Source organism: Drosophila willistoni, unplaced genomic scaffold, assembly GCF_018902025.1.
Source record: "Drosophila willistoni isolate 14030-0811.24 unplaced genomic scaffold, UCI_dwil_1.1 Seg816, whole genome shotgun sequence".
Lineage (NCBI taxonomy): Eukaryota > Metazoa > Arthropoda > Insecta > Diptera > Drosophilidae > Drosophila > Drosophila willistoni.
In genome coordinates this window covers 38,613-49,956 of record NW_025814717.1, presented here as the reverse complement: position 1 = coordinate 49,956, position 11,344 = coordinate 38,613, and the positions used below count along the sequence as shown (strand labels likewise).

Here is an 11,344-nt window from a genome sequence, read left to right as displayed (position 1 = left end):
ACAAATTTTCAATGCTTTGTTAGTCATATATTGTATAATATATTGGAATCCTGTGCCAAAGGTAATTTCTTAGTCTAATTTGTTATCCTTATCCCGAGCTACGTATATTTGGAATAATTTAAACAATAGATAGAGCATTCTGTATTCATCTATTTGAGCATTATCAAACTCCCATTGATTGTCGAAATAAACATCTAGCTCAAGGTTTTCTTTCAAATTCCCCACAGCTTTTTCCCAACTCCCTATTTCGCCTGCTTGTTGTAACATATTTCTGTTGCATTTGTCGCCATTTCGTTCGTCAGCCAAAATGCAAATATCGCACTAAACATAAATCGAAGCATTTTTTATAAATCCCTATGGTGGCAGTCCACAATCTTTTTCATACTGACAGTGTGTCTTTCTCTCGCCAATGGGAAATACGTAACAATAAAACAACAAGAAAAATGAAAAGAAAGGAGAGGGAAAAAACTAAAAAATTGTCAACGAAATAGTGAGACATGAGAACAATGTGTTTCGGTATTTGCAATTGAATTTGGCGCTGTTGATTTGCCATGGCACACCCCAAATGCACCACAGACATTTCCCTCACAATCGTTCCCCACAACACACACACACACACATAGATTTCACACAATTTGTGTCTTTTATTTGAATTTTTAACCACTTTCGATATAAGGGTAAAAGTATATACCATTTATATGTCAGTTGATCTCAGACAAAATTTAAAATAGAATTTAAAGTATATTTTGTTTAGTGTAATTATTAAGTTTAACATTTATATAAACAATTCTCTTTTATTGACAGGTTTCACCTCCGCTGAATTGAAAATGGTTAAGCTATTTTTAGCTTTGTCTAAACAAAGTTATTAATATTATTGGTTTTAAGCCGAAATTTTAAATGTAGCTTTAGCACCTCGAGGCTTTCAATCTGAGTGATGGGCAACATGAAGGTATTTGATTGAAATGAGATGAGATGAAACAAAACCCAAAAGATATTTGGCTCTTTATGTCCATTTACCGCCTCCACTGGCATTTTCATTGTATGGTCTAAAAGGAAGCAAATTAGCGTAAGGGCAAGTGGCTGCTGCGGTGAGTTGCTAAGACGATGAGGAGACTTTTCCATTTTGGTTCCATCTTGGGATAACTAACAGGGCGAATGGAATGAGCAGTGAATGTAATTACTTTAATGTGACCATTTGCCGCTTTAGTTGCTGCTGCTGCTGCTGTTTCTGCTGCTGGCCCAGATAAAGATAAACTTTTGCAATTACAACGCGCCAAATCAAACGAAGCAGAAATACAAAAGGGAAAACGCAACTCGATAGCATCGAATCGAGTTTATTTCTTCTCGGATATTTTTGTTTTTTGTAATTTTTAGTGCGTCACGCAATGGCATCGAGCTAATTAGCCAATGAACTCTGCCACATCGCACATTTCATTCGTTTCCCCTCGAACCTCGCTTAAATGGATAACAGGCAAGGAAAAAATGAAAAAGCTTTAAAAAAAATTTTTTTTTGAAACACAAAAGTTTTTCACAAGCAAATGCAGGAGAAAACCTCTGGAAATGGACAAGATCTGTCTGTTGGTCTGTCTGTTGTTGTTTTCGACCGACTTAGGTGAGTCTTGGCTACATAAAGTTTTGATGACTTTTTGAAAGTTTTACGCTTTCTGTGAAGTGGCAGGCAAATTACTACCAACTACCGCAACAACAGTAGCGACAATAAAACCTTTGGCAGATTGTTGTATAATTTTTGGAAAACAACAATTTTTGTTCAGTCCCAACAGCGTCCTGCATTCACCACAGTTTCATAATTTGATGACCAAGTCTTAAAGTATTTGCGAACCCCCGCTTAAAAATGTCCATCATCAGGAAAATTGAGTGCAACAAATGAGTGGAAATTGTGGCTAATTGAGCGACACTTTGAAGGTCTGCAACTAATGGAAGAAGGGACGACTCAGAACGGCCAAGTATTTCATTTGGGGCGAGTTAATGTTAAAGATCCAGAGCAAGATATGTCGAAATGTGGTCGAATTGGTCGAACCCTCCACAACACATCAATGTGAAGGAGGGGGAAAATAGTTGCTACCTAAGCTGCAGTCAGTCCCACGCCCCATGTCAATCCGATTGAAGGGGGGGGAAAGGAATAAAAACTCCAACCAAAGGAAAAAAAATGCTAACCACAGCATCACATGCAAAAATTCGTGGGCTTTTTCTATTTCTACTTTTTTTGGTTTCCATTTTTTTGTCCTTTTTTTGTGTTTTTTCGGTGGGGGGGATTTGGACCAAACAAACATTTTGTTTGTGCAAAAATTTTGTGTGATTTCCCCACGGAAATTAATGATGGTGTTTGCTGAGTCGCAAACGTGTTGGAGGAGTTAACCATAGAGCAGCAGCAGCAGCAGCAGCAATAGGGCCAGCATCGACAACAGCAATGGCCAAACTACAGTGAATTTGTCATTTCCAGTCCTAACCGTGCACACAAACAGTGAAAACAAGAACGAAAGACCATCATCAGGGGGTGGTGGTGGGATTGAAGTCAGCCTTAGCCTGGTCAGCCTTACCAGCGGAAGTGTGTGCGTTACATTTAGGGATGGGAGAGTGTTACAAATGAATATTGTAAAAAGTCTAACTTATCTTTTCTACTCAATTAATAACAAAAACGGTAGAGGGTCCATTTATTCATTTTATTAAGGCAAATTATAGACTTTTGTATAGAAATTTATAAATTCTCTGGCTGGATGATCAATGAAGATACACTAGAAAATATAATTCTTCAAATTGAGCATTGTGACATCTCTAGCCAACTGGTTGTTTGGTACATTTTTGTTTACACGGATGTCAGCAGCAGCCATAACAACGAAGAGCAGCCTGGTCTATATAGTAGGACAGTGCGTGTCGCTTTAACAAACCGGAAGTTACATGCGATGTAATGAAAAACGACAGAGCGGAAGTAAAAACGGAGCAAAGAGTGGAGGAAGAGCAGTCCATTCATTCCATTCCCACAGTCCAGTCACAGCCAGATTGTGCGTTTGTTTGATAGAAAGAGAGAGCCAGAGAGGAGACCCCATGGCAAGGACCCCATGTATTGGGATTGGGATTGTGCGCGGCCTGAGTGAGTTTGCCTCAACGCTACTGGTATTTATAGACAATTGGTTCGTGATTGTTGACAGCGCATAGCGTTGCGTGGCTCCCATGGACATTGTCATCGATTCGACTCGACTTGACTCGACTCAACTGCGTAGGCATTTTTGTTTTTTCCTGCAAGCCTCATAAAAATGGCACAAAATATGCTTGGCAGTGGTGGGGCAATAGTGGGAGTTGATGCATTGGACTGGAGCTTAACGGGGCGGACAATGTTCATGCTCATGGCATACACGAAATAGTTCGCAATTCTCTGATTTGGCAATTGATTTAGCTCTGCGGCCCATGGGAGGAACAAATGGACAAATTTTTGTGCACAAATCCGTTCAGATTGGGGTGAAAATTAACTCATGGAACTTTATTGATCATATTGCTACTGCCAATCCCATTAAAGACAGACAGGGAGAGACGGATACATGAATTTTGGGAGTCTTATGTTTTCCTTCAATCAGTCTTTAAACAATAAATGCTAAGTGAACAATAAAAAAACTTGTGAAAGAAGTACTGTAATTATTTTGAAGGCTTGTTTTTACTTGGCAGTTCATTTTTAAAATCCTTTAAAAAAAATATGTAACAAAAATTTGACAAAACTACTATTAAAAGAAATTCGAAGAAAACTTTTTTGTGGACTTTTTAAATGGCTGATGAAAAGCATTCATCATATACTCCCACGTGGTCATTGGTCTATGTGTTCCATTGGACAGCACACAAATGCTGAAAATGCATATGATAAATATCGAGATTAAAACTGCTGGGGGCGTAGCCATTAGCCATTTGCTGAGTCCGATTCGTTAATCCATTTGGGTCTAGGCATTATGGTCCTGCAGTGTGTCAGTGGCACACCGCAAGGACATTTGTTTATCTCCTCAAGCTGGTTACTAGGAAATTCGCATATTGTCTTAGCAAACTCGGCTTGAATATCATTAAGACGATTTGGTAAAGCGTTCAAGTACTTTTCAATTAGTAAAAGTTTCTCATACTCGCGACGCAAACCTTGAGCCCTGTACGCATCGACGATTCCGGGTCAATGTTCATGTCTATTGCTGTTTCCAAATGGTAGGGAACTAAACTTGACAGATATTCGGGTTCGGGAAAAACTAAATCATTAATATTTATCTCGATTTTTTCAGTTTTTTCGGGTTAATAGATGATTTTGGCACGCATGGCTTTAGGCAAGCGATAATGTTTCTTCCTCATTTGAAAGCTTCGATTAGATTTTGGTAAAACAGCTGACAATGGTTTCTCTTGCTTTTTGGATTTCTCCTGTAATTTTTGTTTTAGTTCATAGATCTCATTACACGATTTCTCAATATGTTTTTTATACCATTCATCAAATGTATCTTGCCGATCTTTAGTGGGACTATTTTGTTCAATCAAATCTGGTGTCTCCTCTATTTCCTCTATAACTGGAAGATTACTACATTCCGTTTTCTGAAATGGCTCACTATGGGTCTGATTTTCTTTCAATACATCTGTGAATACTTTCGTCGTTTTATCTACGGAATTCGCATATTCGCATTTGATCCTCTGTTGATTTTTTCTTGGTGATTCTATATTTTATTACAGTTTGACTACGCGTGAGCACTTAATATTTTTCAATTCGTTATAGTCAATCATTTTGACATTTTCATTACAAAATAGCTTTGCACTTCCCGATTTGCCAATTCTACGTGATTTCATATCAGAGTACGATAGACGATCCATTACCTTATTTGCGGTGCTAAGTCCACTTTGTAGTTCGATAACCTTAAAGACATTCTTGACACTGACTCGTTCCATGGGTTCTATTGTTTTCTTGACACACTGCAATTTAACGTCTGCTTCGTTTTTAGTGGATTTATGTTGATTGACTTTCTTAAAATTGGGATTAAAAAAATTATTGATATCCATGCCCATTTCGTTGATATATTTGTTTTCAATGCCAATAACTTCAGTGGCAGTATTTAGCCATGTGGTTTGGGCTTCCTTTCGTATAGTATAAATGGGTAAAGAGGTACGGCGCTGCTCACTCTGCTGTATTAAAGAATTTTTACGTCTAAGACTAGTTGATTTTGCATTTCGGAGGTTCTGGTATGTGACGTAGATGAACAACATCTTCCGTGACCCTAGGATGAACATTACACTTGCCCTGCGAATGAAAAAAGTGTAAAAAGAAATTAACTAAATCAAAATGTCTTATTTTTTTTTACCTTATACATTATTTTATATAAATTTTCTGCTGCGTACTTTAGTAAAATATATTTGATTGTGAAAACTTGATGACTAGCCCACTAAAACGTAAAGCAAAGACTACTTTAAAGATCTTTAATTTACAAAAAGGTAAACGTAATTCATTTCGTTTTGGTTACGAAATTTGTTTTTCTTTTTTTTCTTTCCCACTTTGTCGCTCGCTTTCTTCAATTGCTTTACAAACAAAACTAAGTGCAAATTTATGTGGCAAGGCTCTCAAAGGGAAGAATGGAGAAAAACACTTTTGTTTCAATGCAATGCTTTGATTCTTACCTTTAAAGTAACAGCTCTGTATCGCTTTACAATCTATCTGGCAACTCTTATGTAAATACAAAATGTGCATACGAAATGTTTTGGTAAAGTAGCAAATCACCTCGACTTCATGTAAAACTTTAAAGTGCCGAGAAATTTTTATTTCTGCCGTCAGTCGGTCAGCTGAGTTGACTATTTAAGAATGCTGACCGCATCAGCTAATCGCATATTCCAATCATGAAAATATTGTGCAGTCGTCTCCCCTAAACTGCTCTCTCAACAGTCTTTTGCCTGGACCTGTTTTGTTTTCATTCTATTTCTTTTCAGTTTTCGCCTGTTTTGCATTCTGACAATTGTTATGACAAAATTGCAAAAAGGAAAACAAGGAATGGCATATCGACATGAAAATAAAAAGCTATTTACTTTCCCAAGTAAAATGGATCTAGGGGCTCGTCACACAAGGGAAGCTCGAGAGTGGACTATAAAGTTTCATGGATAAATTTTTAAGTGTGTCATAAATAAACTACAGGATTATTCAGTTAATAAGGTTAATAATTAAACAGTTCTGAAAGATTTCTAAGAAAAGTTTTAATCGAAATATTTAGTTATTACATTTTTTCCCAGCGACAAATCTTTGTAGCTGATTTTTTATATGAATAATTTTCAGAATACTCTAGATATATGTTTATGAACATGAATAAAAGGATTTTTCCTCTCTTTATTTCAATTATCATCTAATTTTAATATATTCAATCTGGACTCAAATTGTTAATACCTAATATTGCAGCACCCCTTGCTATGGGTTGTAGTATGGACTTAGTGAATGAGTTTAACTCGTTTATCTATTTCAAAAGTTGGATACTTCCATCTAGATATTTTGACTTCTTAATTGATTGCAGCAAAACATTCATATCAAACAAGAAGATAAAGGGATATAAAACGAATGCAAGAGAAAAGTTTAGTTGGGGTTAGGCTTTAACCCAAGGTGAATCATTCTGACCAGTCAATTGATGGCACATCTAAAGTGTCCCAGACAATTGTATCTATTACTCTGGGTGGGTGGGGACAATTGTTGGAAGTCCTCGTATTCCTCTGTACTCTGTTGTCCACTCTCTTTCATTCATTCATTTATTCGTTTTTTTTACTACTATTGCTCTGTGTTTGTGTGTGTGCACTCAAAATAATAGCAAAGCAAAGTGGAGAGTACGTTCGGGTGCAGCCTGCGTAATGGCAGCGTTTACTCAATTTTAGTACATAGTAAACGTATTTCTTTTATGGCCTCGAGGTTATTTGTGCAATGCACAGACTGCTTCTGCTGCGTTCCATATCTACACACACACATAAACAAATAATACATACATATACACATTCACTATACAACAAAAAGATATATCCCTGACACAATAAACGAACTTCGCTTCCTGAGTGGCCATTTTACTACAAGGCTTTTCATATACATATGGAGTGCCTGCTCCCTTTCTTCCACCAACAGAACTAAGCAAATACTCTCACAAGCAAATATGATGGAGTATCCTGGAGTATATGGATAGAGGGGGTGTAGGGTAGGGTAGGGCAGGGAGTGGATGGTAGATGCTTTTTGTCTGCTTTTAATTGCTTTCAAGTAAACAGAATGCCCCTTTGGAAACTGGCACATAAATATAATTGCCAAGTCGTGTTTGTATGGCTTCAAAATTTAAAGCTACGTTAACCACCACCGACCCCCTTGAGGCTATAATGCCAGCTAAGTCCAGTATTTTGTGTGCGGATTTGTAAGAGTGTGTGTGGGTGTGTTTGTGTTTGTATAAGTGGGTGGTTGCGGGCGTGTGTGCCAAAGATGTTATTTAATTAAATGCCACGATTTGGCAGCTTACATATATACTACACTGATTATTGTGGTCTCTATTGTTTTCTATTACACTAGCCGACATGTTTTCCAGGCACTCTAAATACAAATACAAAGAGATCAAAAATTCAATTCATTATACTTTAATTTAACTCTTTAATGTCAACATAGTCGAAATGACTAAAATTCCTTCATCAATTTCTATTAAAGATCTTCGTTATTTTTCTTAAATTCGGTCACTTCTACCTGGAAGTGCATTTTAGCCGGCTTAAGGTCAGTCTTCCAATCTGATTATGAATATCGTTTGGATATTGATCTGCTGGAAATACTTAGCTATAACACCTAAGACGTTAAGCTTAGCGATTAGTCAATGTCAAATCTTATATTTTACAATCTGTATAAAAACATTTTCACTAACACAAATGAGTTTAGATAAATTGAAAACTTTTAATTCTCTTAGCTCTCTCTTTATATTAACTAATCAATATATGTATATTTGTATATTATATTTTTGTCGAACCAGCAAATATTTTCCACTACTGTTAACACATTTTTTCTTGTCGTATTTCCTAACAGCGTGTTGAGGGTTGAGCAGGAATGGAATTTTTTTCTTGCCAGTGCCAGCTGCATTAGGCCATAAATTTGCCAAAAAGTAAACAGTTAACATTTTTTGTCATCTGACACACCGTTGCCAAGCCCAGAACAGGAGTTTTTCCAACTGTTTTAAATAATTATTTAACATTTTACATTGTTTAGTTGGCGCATTTTGTGCCATGCCTGTGTGTATTTTAACGGGAGGGATTTTTGTTTGTTGTAGGGATTTGCCCAATTTGCATTTGTGCCAAATCGTTTCATGAATGGTTCATGTGCAGCCCCAACCAGCCACACCCACTCATTCACTTTATTCAGCCCATCTAGGCCCAGTTGGTGACAATAAATGCTTCGATTTATGTGACTGGTTTGAAGGATGAGGGCGAAGATCTGGAATGTTTGGTGGGTGGTAAAGGAGTTGTAAAGTGTTCTTAGAAAATTGAGCTTATCTTTAACGAGGATGATTTCTTTAACTTACTGAGTTCGCAAAACTTGGCATTTTGAAGCGATACACCATTATGAAGTATTGTTAAAAAGGTTCTTTTCTGGTTGGTCCACTAATACACTTTTTAATAACTTTACATATTTTGTTTAAAATATGAAGTGTTAATTTTGTACAATTTTGAATGTCAAATATATATAAAGGACATAGTAAACCAACTTCTCTTACTATATAATTGAAATTATTAATTCTCAGTACCATCTTGCTTTGATTTCGTCCTTCTTTTCCAACTTTTCTGACTTCATTTTTAATACCTTTTCAACTTCATGGAAATACTTGTTCCTTCGATTAAGCTGAATTGAGAACTCCGACTTCTTAACGGCTAACATATTGGTCAAAAAAGTGCGTTTCTCAGCATTCTCTACGACCTCCGGAGGCGGATCACAACCTGACATACGCCGTTGGTTGGGGTTCGAAAACATCGTTTCATTACCTTCAGTGCATGAACACTTGGCTTCGATTAAGGGAAATTCGATTTCATTGATATCATTTACTTACATAGTGACGATTACGCTATTGCAACTCCTCAGATTCGCGTACTTTTTTCTTAAGTATTTCCCGCATTGAATACTCCATCTTGACCGAATCAATGCGTTCCAATTTACGATATGTTTCATGCAGATCAAGATATATATTTCCCATGTCTTGATCGATGGCAGCTGCATTGGTAAGATTCGATTTCATGGCTGCATCCATTTTACGCACCTCCTCATAAATTGCATTGTATGCCTTCAAATTGGAGAGCATATTTGGCAATAGAATCTCATTGATGTCATCGATTTCTTTGCTATGTGGACCGGAAAATGCTTGCTGTCTTTGCAGGACATTTTGCATTCGCGTCTCCAAATTGCCAGCCAAGGAACCTTACCCCACTGCATTTGCAGATGAAGGTAGCGATTCCATCCCTTCTGCCTTAGAGGTACTGTCAGGCTCTGGAGTTGGTTCCACCTTTTCGACTTCAGCTTTGTCGTCTTCCGCTTTGTCGTCTTCAGCTTTGTCGTCTTCAGCTTTGTCGTCTTCAGCTTTGTCGTCTTCAGCTTTGTCGTCTTCAGCTTTGTCGTCTTCAGCTTTCTTGACTTCAGCTTCTTTGGATTCTGGCTCGTTCAAGAGTTTCAAATTCGTCGACTGTTCGGCCATTTTAGTTTAGTTTTGAAAAAGTATACTGTTACCAAAAATAAAATGAATTTATTTTTTCTTCGAAAATTGTACAAATTTCAACGTTGTGTATAACACTATAACTAAGAATCGAATAAAAATTATGTGCGTAAATATCACTCTCTACTTCATAAATTAACTGAAATATGTTTAAAAGAAAACTTGGTCTACAAAATTAGGTAAAACTTGTTTGAAGTATGTACATATATTATAGTTTGTTGGTTGCTTGGTCAATTAAGTAGGAGCTTAAACGTCAAAGGACTCACATAGTTTGGTCCAATTTGTGTAATTTCTTAAATTTCTTCCTAATAATAATGACAATGATCTACCAAGGATAGTATAAAGGGAAAACAATAATGATACAATTACATTTAAGCGATAGGCATAATATATAGAAATAATCGAAAAAGCGTCTCTGCGTCAAAAAGAAGGAGCTTTTTTATTTGTATGTGTGCTCCCTTTTTTTATACCCTTGCAAAAAGGGTACATTAATTTTGGTCAGAAGTGTGCAACGCATAGAAGGAAGCATTTCCGACCATATAAAGTATATATATTCTTGATCAGCAGGACGAGACGAATTCAAATAGCCATGTCCGTCTGTCCGTCCGTCTGGGTCAACGCAAACTCCTCCTAGACCGTTGGAGCTACAGAGCTGAAATTTTGCATGTAGGCTTGTATATACTGCAGGCGTTGTATATTTCGGATTCAGCCGATAATATTGGTGAGTTAATTACACATATAAACGACTGTGCCAAATTTGATCAAGATCGGGTGACTATATCATATAGCTCCCATATGAACGATCTTTCGAAAACAGTGACTTTTATCAATAACTTCGTTACTTTTGACGCGATTGCTTTCAAATTAAACATTTGTTAGTTTAATATATCTGTTAATGACTGTGCCGAATTTAATAAAGATCGGGTTACTATATCATATAGCTCCCATAGGAACGATCGGTGGAAAACAGTGACTTTGATCAATATCTTAGTTTTTTTCTATGCTAAGATTGTAGGCCGTTCTTTCGCAAACATTAATCTTTTTAGCTTAAACGTTTTTCCATTTTGATGGTTATAGGTAAGGAAAGAGTTACCATAAAAGTTGCAAGGGTATACAAACTTTGACGCGGTCGAAGTTAGCCCCGGCCCTCTGGTTTTGTATTAAAATAAAACGCAATTTTGATTCAATGCAGATGAATTATGATCACGTTATAGATTGCAGTTTTCTCAATTTAATATAAGTAATAAGCAATTATTAGAACCATGTTCCGGTCATTCTGACGCTTTGAATCGTTCATCAGTGTACTACAACAAAAAAGTTTAAATAAACGTATGTGATAATTACATTTAAATTTTTTTCGTATTTTTTTCAAGGTCATTAATTTTAAGTAATTTTATGCAAATCCTTCAAGAGATTTATATATTTTTCCATAAAAATCGTTTTTGAAAAAAAAAATATAAAAATAAAAAATAATGGTTTTTATTTTTTTCGCTCAAAATAATACTCACTAAAACGCCTTCTTAGGGCTACAGACACTACTCAAAATTTATATATAGACAAGAACAAAAGGCATAAGATAAACTGCCTTTTTTTTAGAATTAATATTTTAGCTATATTTTTAAGTTAACTTTTTT

The 11,344-nt window shown here is 36.3% G+C and overlaps 2 long non-coding RNA genes across 2 annotated transcripts; both read right to left on the bottom strand.

Annotated features, from left to right (window-relative positions):
• Positions 1-3,648: 3,648 nt before the first annotated feature.
• Positions 3,649-5,399, bottom strand: LOC111519502. Its single transcript, XR_006955353.1, has 2 exons — positions 5,328-5,399; positions 3,649-5,266 (listed from the first exon to the last, which is right to left on the bottom strand). It is a non-coding gene; the product is annotated as an uncharacterized LOC111519502 (long non-coding RNA).
• Positions 5,400-7,913: 2,514 nt separating this feature from the next.
• Positions 7,914-9,827, bottom strand: LOC124462005. Its single transcript, XR_006955352.1, has 3 exons — positions 9,054-9,827; positions 8,532-8,988; positions 7,914-8,443 (listed from the first exon to the last, which is right to left on the bottom strand). It is a non-coding gene; the product is annotated as an uncharacterized LOC124462005 (long non-coding RNA).
• Positions 9,828-11,344: the final 1,517 nt, after the last annotated feature.